The sequence below is a fragment of the Xenopus laevis genome, chromosome 2L (assembly GCF_017654675.1).
Source record: "Xenopus laevis strain J_2021 chromosome 2L, Xenopus_laevis_v10.1, whole genome shotgun sequence".
In the NCBI taxonomy this organism is placed as follows: domain Eukaryota; kingdom Metazoa; phylum Chordata; class Amphibia; order Anura; family Pipidae; genus Xenopus; species Xenopus laevis.
The window spans coordinates 137,710,298-137,725,185 of record NC_054373.1 but is presented as its reverse complement, the minus strand read 5'-3'; positions in this window follow the sequence as shown (position 1 = coordinate 137,725,185).

The window sequence follows — 14,888 nt, the reverse complement described above, 5'->3', positions numbered from 1 at the left end:
GTTAGTTGGGCAAAAACTGAATCTATAAAGGCTGGAGTGACTGGATGTGTAATATAATAGCCAGAACACTACTTCCTGCTTTGAAGCTCCCTTGGTTTCGCCCATGTGGCCTTGAAAGGAAGCCACATGGGCCATAACTGTTTGCTTTTGAATTTGACCTGCATGCTAAAGATCAATTGCAAACTCACTGAACAGTTATGTCCCATGTGGCCCCCCTAAAGTCGCTGACTAACTCAGTGTTAGAGAGCTGAAAAGCAGGAAGTAGTGTTCTGCCTATTATGTTACAAATCCAGTCACTCCAGTCTTTATAGATAAAATCTATTTACCCAGTTTTAATTTTTACACTGAACTGTTCCTTTAAGGTAAATCCTGCCTCTAGGTTAATATGTAAAACAGTACTCCAACATTTTTGCTAAACTTTCGCATAGAAACAATAGACCCCTTCACAGCTATAGACATGTACTCCAAAAGTTCAGTGAACTAGAAACCTAAAGGTTTCTATCTTTCACCAATACATAAGCCAAATATTTGGCTCCCTAATCTTCAGATGCCTTGCTAGGGTTACACATAACACAGTTAATGGTCTCAAAAGAGAGATGTGCCTTTATCTTAGACTTAGATCCTAGATCCCTAAAGTCCCAGTAAACTAAATTTCATATTTACCATTAATGTCATTATTACCAATATGTACAAGGCCACACCAGGCCCGCAAAATTATTTTCCCACCCTCTCAACCTCTTGCCAAAACTAGGGAGAATGCAAACTGTTCTGTTCAACAATCTAGAGAACAGATTACCCTTTCATATTTGTAATAATTGAGCTGCCTATAACCACAATCCACCTAGGCCTAGGATTATGCCTGCTTTTCAGAGTCTGGTCTCCAGCTAGTTACGTCTCAGTGAGCTAATGGCTCCTCACAAGATGGTTGAATAATCTCATTGCTATTATTGCTACTTTAAATCTTAAATTTGAGCTTCTGGTTTGTCAATTTGTTTACATCAACCACAAAGGTAAGCACCTTGGAACTCTTCTAAATATTCATACAAATGAGAAACTGTGCAGAAAAACAAGTATATACTGTATATAGTATGTATATTGAAGTTGTTTTTTATAGCCACAGCACAATTAATAATATACTCCATGCAATCCAGATTAGCACCAGATAACTAAACTCCTTCCTAACCCACACTCCTATCAAATATGTAAATATACACACAGTAAACTACTGTTTTTTTGAACTCCTTAAAAACTGGGGTTGTGTTATAAAAGACCCACGTTTGCCCAGATGCAGCAACTCATGACAAACCAAATAAGTAAGCATTATATCATGTGCACCTGTTAATGTTTTTATAGGGTACTGTACCTGGGCAAACTTTCTAGTAACTTCTGTTTTAAACTCCTGTTGTTAACACTACTTATAGATTACCCAATTAAAAATCCCTATATTGTTATTTAAATAGTGCAAAGGGCATTAGAGAACAGTAACAGTATCGCTTCCTCTACCTCTCAGTTGTCACTGTGCTCCCATTACCAGCACAGAAATTATTTATTTTCTAAAAAGAACAGCTGCCATCACATTCCTCACCCCCTACTTCAGATGGTCTGATCTCCAACATGAGGCATAGACTCACGTGCATCTCCCGTGCATCTCTATTATATTGTGGGAAAATGTGCAGACAATTAAGGGAGAGGATCAGCATGCATCGTGCAACCATAAGTTTAGATCCTAAACCCAGGACATTTCAAAGCAACCTGTGGCACAACACAGGCTCCAGGCGAAGCATCCAGCCTCCTCTTTCAAGTGCATGCCCATAGACTGGATTGCAGATCTACCCAGAGGGGGAGATATAGACCGCATCTTACTGCAGAGGGAGGCATTTTGGACATACGAACTGAACTGTGTGGCCCCTAGAGGCTTGAATAGCTCTTTATCTTTGAACTGTTTTCTGTTAGAGGGTTCCCCTAGTGAATAATTTTATGAATGGCCTATAAGTATGAGAGAATAGTGAATTGATTAACCTCTAACTTAATAGGGGCGTATTTAAATATTCGAATATGGGAACAAATCCTGTTACTGGAGGTTGTAGTACGTAAGCTTGTAGTGGGAATATCTACCGGTAAGTAGTGATATAGTGACACAATCCGGACCAAAAATTTACGAGTGTGAGTAAATGCATAGAATGAATCAATATATGGGAATATAATTTGACAGGTCAGTGATAGTCAGATATGAAAAAATTAAAACATTGTTTTTAGATTTTATGTAATATAAAAATGTTTATTTGGGCACTTGCAATTGATTCATAGGTCACATATACAACACATGTTGGATGAGTTTTTAATTATAATATGCGCTCAACGCACTTTAATTAATAATTCATATGATGTTTTTAACTTATTTGATTGGGTATGAGACATAATATGTTATCTATCATCAATGAGTGAACGTATGGATATTGTCACAATGTTACACATTATTTCACTACACTCATTATGTTACAGCACCATGATGTGATGGTCATTTCCAATTGAGTAGGGGGTTGTGGTATATATAGATTGATTTGTGATACAGGCATGGTTGCCTTGAGAAAGGTCCCACAGAGGACCGAAACGTCACGTTGGCTGTTCATGTATTTTTAATACATTTGAATTATTTTTTCACAAAGTATCTCGGTGTTGCTGGTCTTTTTTGTACTTTGTAAGTTTTTTACCTTGCACCCGAGTTTAAACAGTTTATATATATATATATATATATATATATATATATATATATATATATATATATATATATATATATATATGTATGTATGTATGTATATGTATATGTATGTATATGTATATATATATATATATATATATATATAAATATATATATATATATATATTTCAGGTAAAACTAATAAAACACTCTGACCTCAAACTGAGAGAAATCTAAATTATTTCATTTTCTGGAAAAACATTTAGCCCCATCAAACCTTGTTACTTACCACCTGGAGAAATAAAACATATACAAATACCACTCAAAATAAACTTCATTTCTTCATTGCAACCAATGTCACAGTGACATGCTCTAATTGTATTGTCATTATCTCTTGTACCTCTCTGGAATGTATTAATAGTTATTGTATTATGTTAGTTATGTTATGTTAGTATTTATAAAACAAGATCAGAAAAACCTAATAAATTACATTTATATAAGCCATTTTACTTTTGTCAGCTAAAGTCTGAATTACATTACTTATAAGATCCTCTATTACAAATCAATTAAGATAACACTACATAATACAAAGTAGATTTAATGTGAAATTGTCTTAATAGGATCATGGAAATATACTAGACTTAGGGGCAAATTCACTAAAGGGCAAATTTTCGCCAGTGACCGATTCACCAAACTCTGCGCCACATTGTCAGGTGCAAATTCTTTACCACTATGCTAATTCATCAGCCGAACGTCGGCAAATGTTTGCTAGCGTTACTTTGGCTAGGCAAGCATTTCCTAGCGAATTTTCGCTAGCGTTCATTTCAGCCTAGCAAAACTTTGCTAGCACTCTTGCGCTTAGGTTAATTTAAATAGGGTGGGTACCTGAAAGTCGTATGGATGTCTTTAATAGTGATGTTGGTGAAAATGCTTCAAGTGGCCACTTTTTCAAACACATGTCCAATGAGCCATGATAAAGACAGAAGAGATCCTCCAATGCCCTAGACATGAGCCAACCCTTAAACAAATGTGGCATGCCCCTCAAGTTAGTTTCAAAAAATAGTTCACACATAAATCTTTAATAGTTCGGAATTTTGAAGGCAATCCCGCTTTAAAAAAAAAACTTGCCAGTGTTTTTTACAACTTTAATGCTTTTCCGAAATAACGATCGTTCACAAGAGCAAAAAGTTGCCTGGCGATATAGTGTGAACGAGCATTAGCGACAGTCTCGTTTGCTAACGTATTGTCCTCTATGCCTGTTAGTGAATTTTAACCAATAGGTTAAAACATAACGTTTATTGTCCCATCATAAAAGCATGATACAAAGAGATATACTCATCTATATGGAGACATCATGCGACGTTTCGGGGGTCCCCTGCCCCCTTTCTCAAGCGTGTCCCCAATGTATATCGCATTGAATCAGTGAAAAGAACCGGAAGTCTGTCGCCACCATTGAAATAGCGGAGGCTGCGTGCCCGATCATTCTGACGCAACCACGCCAGAGCGTGGGTGCGTCACAAGAGTGAACACACGCCCATCCGCCCATTGAGTTTAACCACGCCATATTTGTTATTGGCAACAATCCATCTGTAGCACTCGGGGATACAAATACATGGTGACATTCATTGATAGTATACAAGATAATACAATATAATTCTCCTTACAGTGCACGCATATTTACCCTTACACCTGGCCAATAAGTGCTCCAGTATCTATCATATATTAACTCAACAAATCAAGGTTATAACAGTTAAATAAAGAGATGTACAGATGCAGCCACTTTGGTTTGTCTGTTTGACACAGAATAACTAAACACAGATATCCCATTTATCTCATTTAACACAGAAAACTGTGACACAACATCCCATCTAATTAAAGCATTCACCATTGTGAACAATGGTGCTTTGGTATGCTAATGAAAAGGTTAAATGCATTAAATGAGTTAAGATAACTTTAGATAACACAGTTTCTTCAATTAACTCTGAGTCATGACGCATTTAACTCACAAATCCAAGTGGCTTCATCTGTAAGTCAAAATCCCTATTTAACCCATTAGGGCTTAGTGATTTTAGTCGGTGAATCCATTGTACCTCTATCCTTTTTAACAACATAATTCTGTCGCCCCCTCTCCTGGGTTGTGGTACATGTTGTATCACCCTAAACTTCAGATCATCTGCACTATGCCCCTTCTCCAAACAATGTTTGGAGACAGGGAGAATGGAATTTTTGGTATTCACAGTGGATCTATGTTGGGAAAATCTATCCCTGATTTTCTGAATGGTTTCCCCTATATAGATTAAATTGCAGGGACAAACCAACATATAAACGACATAATTCGTGTCGCATGAATAATGTCCCCTAATATTATAGCTCCTGTTCGTAACTGGACTACAAAATGAGTTACCTGTAAGGACAAACCGGCACTGTGCGCAACCTTTACAACGAAACATGCCCTCTTTGGGGGGGCCCAGAAATGTAAATTGTCTAGGTGGAGGTCGCATATCAGCGCGTACCAACCTCCTCCCTATAGTGGAACCTTTTTTAAAAGACATCATAGGTGGTTGTTTAAATTCAGTTACTGTCGGATATGCATCTTTTAGCAGATGCCAATGTCTACATAGAATCTGTCTAAACTTCTCACTCCGGGAATGATATTGTCCCACAAAGGTAAGTCTTTTATCTCTATTGTCAACCTTCTGTCTAGTGCTTCCAGCAATCAGCCTAGCCTTAGCACTTGTAGAATCCAACGCATCAGGTGGATAGCCCCTATGTACCAATTTATTTCTCATTGTCGTAAGATCATGTTCAACCCAAGTAGGATCATTAGTGATTCTGCACACCCTTGTAAACTGACTGATAGGAATCGACTTTTTGACAGCTGGGGGATGAAAACTATCAAATTTTAACAGTTGATTCCTATCAGTAGGCTTAGAGAACATTCTAGTCAAAAAACCTTCATGGGTACGAATTACCTGAACATCCAGGAAATTTACAGTATGGAGATTAGCTGTCATGGTAAACTTTATATCATCATTAGCAGTATTGATTGCATCTCGGAAGGCGGACAAAGAGTTCAGGTCACCCCGCCATAAGAGGAACACATCGTCGATGTACCGCCACCATGCCAGACAATGTCTGGCGAACAGCACATCAGTATAGACATGTGCCTCCTCAAACCAGCTACGGGGGACGGCCATGGGGTCCAGTGTCGCCCCGTCATATGCCAACTCATTCATGAGTTGGTTTGAGGAGGGACATGTCTATACTGATGTAAACTCAGTAAATGAATTTAAACAACCACCTATGATGTCTTTTAAAAAAGGTTCCACTATAGCAGGAGTCCCCAACCTTTTTTTTACTCGTGAGCCACATTTAAATGTAAAAAAAGAGTTGGAGAGCAACACAAGCATGAAAAAGTCCATGGGGATGCCAAATAAGGGCTGTGATTGCCACTATGTGGACTGGCAGCCTACAAGAGGCTCTGTTTGGCAGTACACTTGGTTGTTATGCAACCAAAAATTGTCTCCAAGCCTGGAATTCAAAAATAAGCACCTCCTTTGATGCCACTGGGAGCAACATCCAAGGGGTTGGTGAGCAACATGTTGCTCGCGAGCTACTGGTTGGGGACCACTGCACTATAGGGAGGAGGTTGGTACGCGCTGATATGCGACCTCCACCTAGACAATTTACATTTCTGGGCCCCCCCAAAGAGGGCATGTTTCGTTGTAAAGGTTGCGCACAGTGCCGGTTTGTCCTTACAGGTAACTCATTTTGTAGTCCAGTTACGAACAGGAGCTATAATATTAGGGGACATTATTCATGCGACACAAATTATGTCGTTTATATGTTGGTTTGTCCCTGCAATTTAATCTATATAGGGGAAACCATTCAGAAAATCAGGGATAGATTTTCCCAACATAGATCCACTGTGAATACCAAAAATTCCATTCTCCCTGTCTCCAAACATTGTTTGGAGAAGGGGCATAGTGCAGATGATCTGAAGTTTAGGGTGATACAACATGTACCACAACCCAGGAGAGGGGGCGACAGAATTATGTTGTTAAAAAGGATAGAGGTACAATGGATTCACCGACTAAAATCACTAAGCCCTAATGGGTTAAATAGGGATTTTGACTTACATCTCTTTATTTAACTGTTATAACCTTGATTTGTTGAGTTAATATATGATAGATACTGGAGCACTTATTGGCCAGGTGTAAGGGTAAATATGCGTGCACTGTAAGGAGAATTATATTGTATTATCTTGTATACTATCAATGAATGTCACCATGTATTTGTATCCCCGAGTGCTACAGATGGATTGTTGCCAATAACAAATATGGCGTGGTTAAACTCAATGGGCGGATGGGCGTGTGTTCGCTCTTGTGATGCACCCACGCTCTGGCGTGGTTGCGTCAGAATGATCGGGCACGCAGCCTCCGCTATTTCAATGGTGGCGACGGACTTCCGGGTCTTTTCACTGATTCAATGCGATACACATTGGGGACTAGGGATGTCGCGGACTGTTCGCCCGCGAACTAATTCGCGCGAACATCGACTGTTCGTGTCCGCCGAATGTTCGCGAACGTCGCGCGACGTTCCCCAATTTGGGTTCGCCTTAGCTGGCGCTTATTTTTGACCTCTCACCCCAGACCAGCAGATACATGGCAGTCAATCAGGAAGCTCTCCCTCCTGGACCACCCCCACACCCCCTGGACCACTCCCCTTCCATATATAAACTGAAGCCCTGCAGCGTTTTTTCATTCTGCCTGTGTGTGCTTGGAAGAGCTAGTGTAGGGAGAGAGCTGTTTAGTGATTTGAGGGACAGTTGATAGTAACTTTGCTGGCTAGTAATCTACTTGATACTGCTCTGTATTGTAGGGACAGAACTCTGCAGGGATTTGAGGGACAGTGAGTTTAGGTTAGTTAGCTTTGCTGACTAGTAATCTACCTTCTACTGCAGTGCTCTGTATGTAGCTGCTGTGGGCACTGCTTCTGATCTCATCTGCTGACTGCTGTAATAATAACCCAATAGTCCTTGTAAGGACTGCTTTTATTTTCTTTTTTGTTTTTTTACTTTGCTACTATAAGAGCCCAGTGCTATTAGTCTAGCTGTGTTGGGGAGTGGGACTGGTGTGCTGCTCCTAGTAGTTCAGCACCAACCAGAGTAATTTTTTTTTTAAATATATATATATATATTTTTTTATTTTACTTATCTTACTGTTCTTTAACGTGTCCAGTGCTGTTTGCTGTTCTTCATAGTAGTGCACCAATAGTAGTGCACTTGCAGGCATTGTTTGCCCAGTGTGTTCTTCAAACAACTGCCACCTAGCTGTGTGAGCTTTTTCACATTCTGTCTAAATATCAATAATAATACCGTCTCCAGAAACACCACCTGAGTGACGTTTTTCAAGCAGCAATAATATATTCCGTATCCACTGCTGTAGTGTATACGTTGACCTTGCAGGCATTGTTTGCCCAGTGTGTTCTTCAAACAACTGCCACCTAGCTGTGTGAGCTTTTTTACATTCTGTCTAAATATCAATAATAATACCGTCTCCAGAAACACCACCTGAGTGACGTTTTTCAAGCAGCAATAATATATTCCGTATCCACTGTTGTAGTGTATACGTTGACCTTGCAGGCATTGTTTGCCCAGTGTGTTCTTCAAACAACTGCCACCTAGCTGTGTGAGCTTTTTCACATTCTGTCTAAATATCAATAATAATATCGTCTCCAGAAACACCACCTGAGTGACGTTTTCCAAGCAGCAATAATATATTCCGTATCCACTACTGTATACGTTGCCCTTGCAGGCATTGTTTGCCCAGTCTTTAACCAAGTGCCACCTAGCTGTGTGAGCTTTTTTACATTCTGTCTACATATCAATAATAATACCGTCTCCAGAAACACCACCTGAGTGACGTTTTTCAAGCAGCAATAATATATTCCGTATCCACTGTTGTAGTGTATACGTTGACCTTGCAGGCATTGTTTGCCCAGTGTGTTCTTCAAACAACTGCCACCTAGCTGTGTGAGCTTTTTCACATTCTGTCTAAATATCAATAATAATACCGTCTCCAGAAACACCACCTGAGTGACGTTTTTCAAGCAGCAATAATATATTCCGTATCCACTACTGTATACGTTGCCCTTGCAGGCATTGTTTGCCCAGTCTTTAACCAAGTGCCACCTAGCTGTGTGAGCTTTTTCACATTCCGTGTCCAGAAACATCACCTGAGTGACGTAGTGTGATTTCTGCCCTTTACAGCACAAAACGCAGCGCTGTGTCAACAATGTATTTTTCAGATACATTTTTGCCCTTGATCCCCCTCTGGCATGCCATTGTCCAGGTCGTTGCACCCTTTAAACAACTTTAAAATCATTTTTCTGGCCAGAAATGTCTTTTCTAGCTTTTAAAATTCGCCTTCCCATTGAAGTCTATGGGGTTCGCGACGTTCGCGAACTATTCACATTTTTGGACGCAAGTTCGCGAATATGTTCGCAAACATTTTTTCCGCCGTTCGCTACATCCCTATTGGGGACACGCTTGAGAAAGGGGGCAGGGGACCCCCGAAACGTCGCGTGATGTCTCCATATAGATGAGTATATCTCTTTGTATCATGCTTTTATGATGGGACAATAAACGTTATGTTTTAACCTATTGGAGTGCGACTCTGCTGGAACACACATATATATATATATATATATATATATAAACTCCAAGCTGGTGCACCATTCATCCAAATCGAATGCCCAGGTGCCGGTCATGGAAATGCATAATAAACAAAAGAGAGACAGCACTCCAGGGACTTTCCGTGAAAAAATGTAGAAATTTAATACGACGTTTCGGCTCCTAAACTCGAGCCGTCATCAGGAAGTCATATATATATATATATATATATATATCCTTGATAAAGGCCCTAATGTGGGCCGAAACGTTGGAAAAATGCAATTAAAAATAAATTAACACGTGTATTCACGAAAAAGGAATTGGAGTGCGAGTCCTTTGATTATCTTATCTGAACAATATTGATCCACGCACCCTAAATTGTTTGGAATATCTGGTAAGAGTGCATACACTGGATGGACTTATATATATATATCCTATTGTAGTTCAGCAACAGCACTCCCGCTCGGTCTCTATGTGTGTGGTGCAAGTCCAGAGTGAGGTTTCCGGTTATTCCTCAATATTTAGAATTCAAAGAACGGACAGCACTCACAATTTAATGCAAAAGAGTTATACTGTGAAAAATGTATACATCACCATACAGGCGCACATTCAGTAGTGACGTTTCGAGCCAAATATGGCTCTTTTTCAAGCAATTTTTTCTTTTGTGGGCAATGGTGTCTAAATCTACACAGTCCATACAAGCCTATATAGTCCAGCAGAGGAAGTGACTCATCAGTTCTTTCAAAATGCCTAATACAGGGCTTCTGCCGCTAACACTGTATGGAATAAACAACCAATTACTTATAACATTGTACCAATGCATCAGTGTATCCATGGTATATGTACACAGCAACATAATAAAATTTTCATTATTACAAAAATCACAAAGTCACATAATTGTGATTTATCACAATCACTATACAACCTTCCAAAGGTGGTAGAAAGTAATATAAATCACATGACGTGGCACTGTGTCTGGGAGAACTCTAGAGAGAAGGTACATAGTTAACAGAATGATGAAAATCATAATGTAAGGAGAATCATGCATAAAGCATAGAGTTTGTGTGTGCACTCTATGATTCTAATAATTATTAAATGAAGAGATGTTTTTAGTGATTCTTCATGCATTGACCTACGCTTGCAGGGGCAGCTTCACATGCAGCAGCACAGCAAAAAGGCACGCATGGATCTGTGAGTACTCCTTTACTGCAAGTTTAATGAACAAAAACTTTGTTACTACTACTTTTGGTACACACTGTTACACATTACGTCCCTTGTAAATAAAACAGACTGATTTTAGTTAAAATTGCCTGGATGTTGTTGGCTTTCTACTTTGACAAGTTATTGCTAAGGTTAACATTTGAATGAATTTCCACTATACTGTATATATATATATATATATATATATATATATATATATATATATACACCTATGAATGTACTGTATAATGGCAAATGGAATGAGAAATAATTGCATTGTATTAGTAGGATTATGGTAGTTATTACCAGTTTTAAAAATCCACTAAACTGCTTTTTTTTACTCAAAACAACCACTGTAGTACAAAATAATGACTACCGGTAATTAAAACCTTATGCTATGGATTAAATAAGAAAATCACACAACCTGCTTCAGAATTTTGCTTAGGGAATTCTAGTACCCATACATTCATGTAATTCATTTATATCCACATAATGTTGTCTCTTAGGTATATTAACATTACATGAACACATATTTCAAACCACTATCATACGACCCATCATTCAGAGATTTGACATGAATGATGGGAAACTTTGTATCAGGAATTTTTAACAAAGTTAAGAGGTAATTAGTAGGAAATGTGCATAAAACTAAACCATAGTAACTATGTTAACAAGAAAAAACCGCCTGTGGTGAAAATACACGATTTAGCTGTAATCAAGTTTTTGTAATAACAGGATTTAACAACAAGGTGTAACATACTGCAAATATCAGAGTTAACACTTTTGTTTGTTTTTCCTAAAAGTCTGTGGGATCTGAAATGCATTTTGATATAAAGGTGATGTTTAATACCTACATCTGCTGCTTCTCAAACCACACCTGTATCTCCTTCAATTATTTCAATTAAAATCCCCAATGGTGCTAATCAGAAGGAAACTAAAATTTAAATGATGTTATTTGCAACACCAAAATGACTTACAGCTTCAGCATTAATGGTCATGCCTGAGAAAAAAATTGCTTTCGCTAACATGACTTCAAAAACAGGAAAGAATTTCAACTGTAAAAGAAAACATCAAAGTAGAAGAAGTAAATTGCAGTAATTTAAAGTAACACTTGTTTTGAATTCGCTGTTTGCTGTACAGATATCAAATACAAGCTTTTTTTCCATTCTAGGTCTCAGCTGTTATAGATTTTCAGTCTAAATATAAAAATGCATACACAAAACTCAAAACACAAAACTGTGATTCTTTTCTATAGTAATTAAAATAGATAAAATATAACAAAACAAGAGCATGGGAAAAATATTTTTCATATCTAAAAATATCAAAGCATGATGTGGGGCTTCAGTCAAAAGGCCAAAGAGATCCATGTCTTAATATGCATCATGCAGATTATCCAAAAATCTGACAAATCAATTAAACAGCACAATTAAATCCTTGCACAGGGATAGTGAAACAAGGTAGGTGTTCCATTTTAGAACACAGCATTAAGCTCTGATCATAATGCAACCTCAAAACATGCCACTAGCAGTGCTAGATACAGACACCTCATTAACCACAGATAAAGACAATTCCCATGAGTATCTCATTGAAAGTCAACAACATTTACTCCCTAGTGACACAACAGGCATGAAGAGGATAATTGACTGACAGAACTCCAGAGCCACAGATCAGATGCTACATGTGAGAAATGGAAGCTTCAATCAGGAGATCACTAAAGGCCAGCTAAAGCTCAATTCAACTGGGCAGATTTATCAGCAGGAATAAGCCACCTGCAATCTCCTGAAACATAAAACTTTGCAGACAAGCTAAAGACTTAAGAACACAAACCCTCGATGATATGCTAATATGGCAGCATTACCATATACTGATAATATAACAAGTGCAGTTTGGTGTCATTGGTCCTCTGGGTGTACATGCTAGAATGGTGACATCAAAGAACCAAATTAAAATGAAAAAGATGATGATAACCTGGGTTAATTGACTTATTAAAGGTCTTTGTTGAAAGTTCATGGGAGTGCTATTAATTGTGTTCTATTGTGATTTTCTCTAGTTTCTGACTCTTGACTCCTCGTGACCATTTTGATTGCTGTCTGCCTTGCCCTTTGGCATTGCCTGTCAGCTGACTTCCATCCTGTTTTACCTTTTGAACATTGTGAAATGTATCAGTCTGCTTTCTCCTTGGTCCAGACTCCAACCCAATGAGGCCTAATGACTCAAAAGCAAAATCTGCTATTATGTCTACCAACAAATAACCTGAAAAAAGTTATACACAAAGTGGAACATTCTCTAACTTTAGCAATATGAGCATTCGGCACAGACCTTATGTCCGAAATCAAAGTTTTCAAGTAACTCAAGCAATTAAACTTCAGGTAAATAATAAAAAAGTAATTCAATTGTGTTAGTCAGGATTGTATTCATGAAGGGTGCCCCTCAGACTCTTGTGCCCCTCAGTGCTCTTGCTCTTGTGCACTTAAAGAAAACATTGCAAAGTACATCACATCTCCTGAACTTTATTAAAAATGTGTTACATCATAATATTAATCATAATATTATTAATGTTAATGTATTAATTTTAATGTTAATAATGTCATGGTTGTTAATGAATGTTAATGTTATGACATTGTTTATTATATTCATTGTGATATTAAGATATTAAAATTAGAAGAATGAAGAAGCTCGCACTCTCAGGACTTATCAAATCAAAAATGGTGTTTATTCAGTAATGAAAACAACTAATGTTTCGGCTTGCACTCAAGCCTTTCTCAAAGTTTGAGAAAGGCTTGAGTGCAAGCCAAAACGTTAGTTGTTTTCATTACTGAATAAACACCATTTTTGATTTGATAAGTCCTGAGAGTGCGAGCTTCTTCTTCCTTCTACTTAACTTTTGGGCTTTTTGCACCCAGGCAGCTATGACTATTTGACGTGCTGTGCCGGCTTCCAAACTAACTTATCTAAGATATTAAAATTAAGGTGGAGGATGTACTATTAGATAGTTTGGTAATAGAGCAGAGATGGTTTACTCTCCAAGACTAAGGGGCAGATTTATTAAGCTTTGCGTAGTGTTTTCCACGAAAATTCCAGTTTTCAGGTTGGTTTCTTTTTGGTCAAAACTCAAATTTTCTGGTTAAAAAAAACTTTAATGTTTCGAGATTTATAACCTGTCAAGTAAATGTAGGAGGCAATGGAAGGGTCCCTTGAACAATTTGAAGTTGTTAATAGTTGGCATGATGAGGTTTTTTTCAAATAAAACTCGATCAATTTCAGTTTTTGGGGTTTTTGCATATGGAATAAAGAAACTAATGAAAGCTTCTACAATGTATTTACATAGTCTTAGCAGAATTCAGGAAACAAGAGTATGCATAATGTATGTGTGCCAAAACATATTGCTTTATGTATGTTGTATTTTACATTTTAACAACTGCTAGCAAATATTTGAGCAGGTATAAAAAGTGAACATAGTGTCATGATTCATGACCCTTCCTTATATACAGTTCAATGAACTGCGAACACAGTCATCCATAACACAACTACAGAATGGTTACCATACATCATCATTCACATAAATCATTGTTCCAGCAATTTTTTGCTAATTATATAATTGGCTTTTATCCATAGCTTGTTTATTTTTCTTTTCTGCCTTCCTTTTTAAATATTTTCAAAACAAAATACATTTTTTCATAGTCATTTCTTCCCACTCTGCAAATTGTGCAGTAAAAAGTTTTAAAGAAATTATATATTTCAGATGATAATTTAATCATTTAGTGCTGTAGAAGGTAAAGGGTTGTCGAGTTGGAAAAATACAGAATATTTTGAAATAACCCCCAGGGCCTGGAGCACCAGAAGTCTTCAGAATGTATTAAAATAAAACAGTACAAAGGGCTGGCGATCACAGTGGCAAACAAACAAATGTTATACTTTTTTTTAATGTAAAGAGTAATTCTACTGAAAATGTTATACTCTGCAAATTAGAGGGGAGCTTTATTCACAGAGAAAGTTGATTGGTTTAATGTTAGGAGTTTTATATAAGAATTTTTTTTATTGGTTGAAGAATTCTATTTTAAAGATTTGAAGATTTCATTATTAATGATCATTAATAATACAAATGAAATGATAATTTCCTGGGTTATAGACAGCGAATTCCGCCTGCACTCCCTCGCTCTCCACAGATGCTTTAGCTAGGTGCACAGTCCTTAGGGGATACGGCAGTCCCCCCAATTCTAGTAGTATCACAATGAAGCACTGGCATTCAATATCATTTGCAAAGGGGAGTATCCCCTATGTGTTTGTCAAACAAAATTTACAACGTTTCGGAAACGG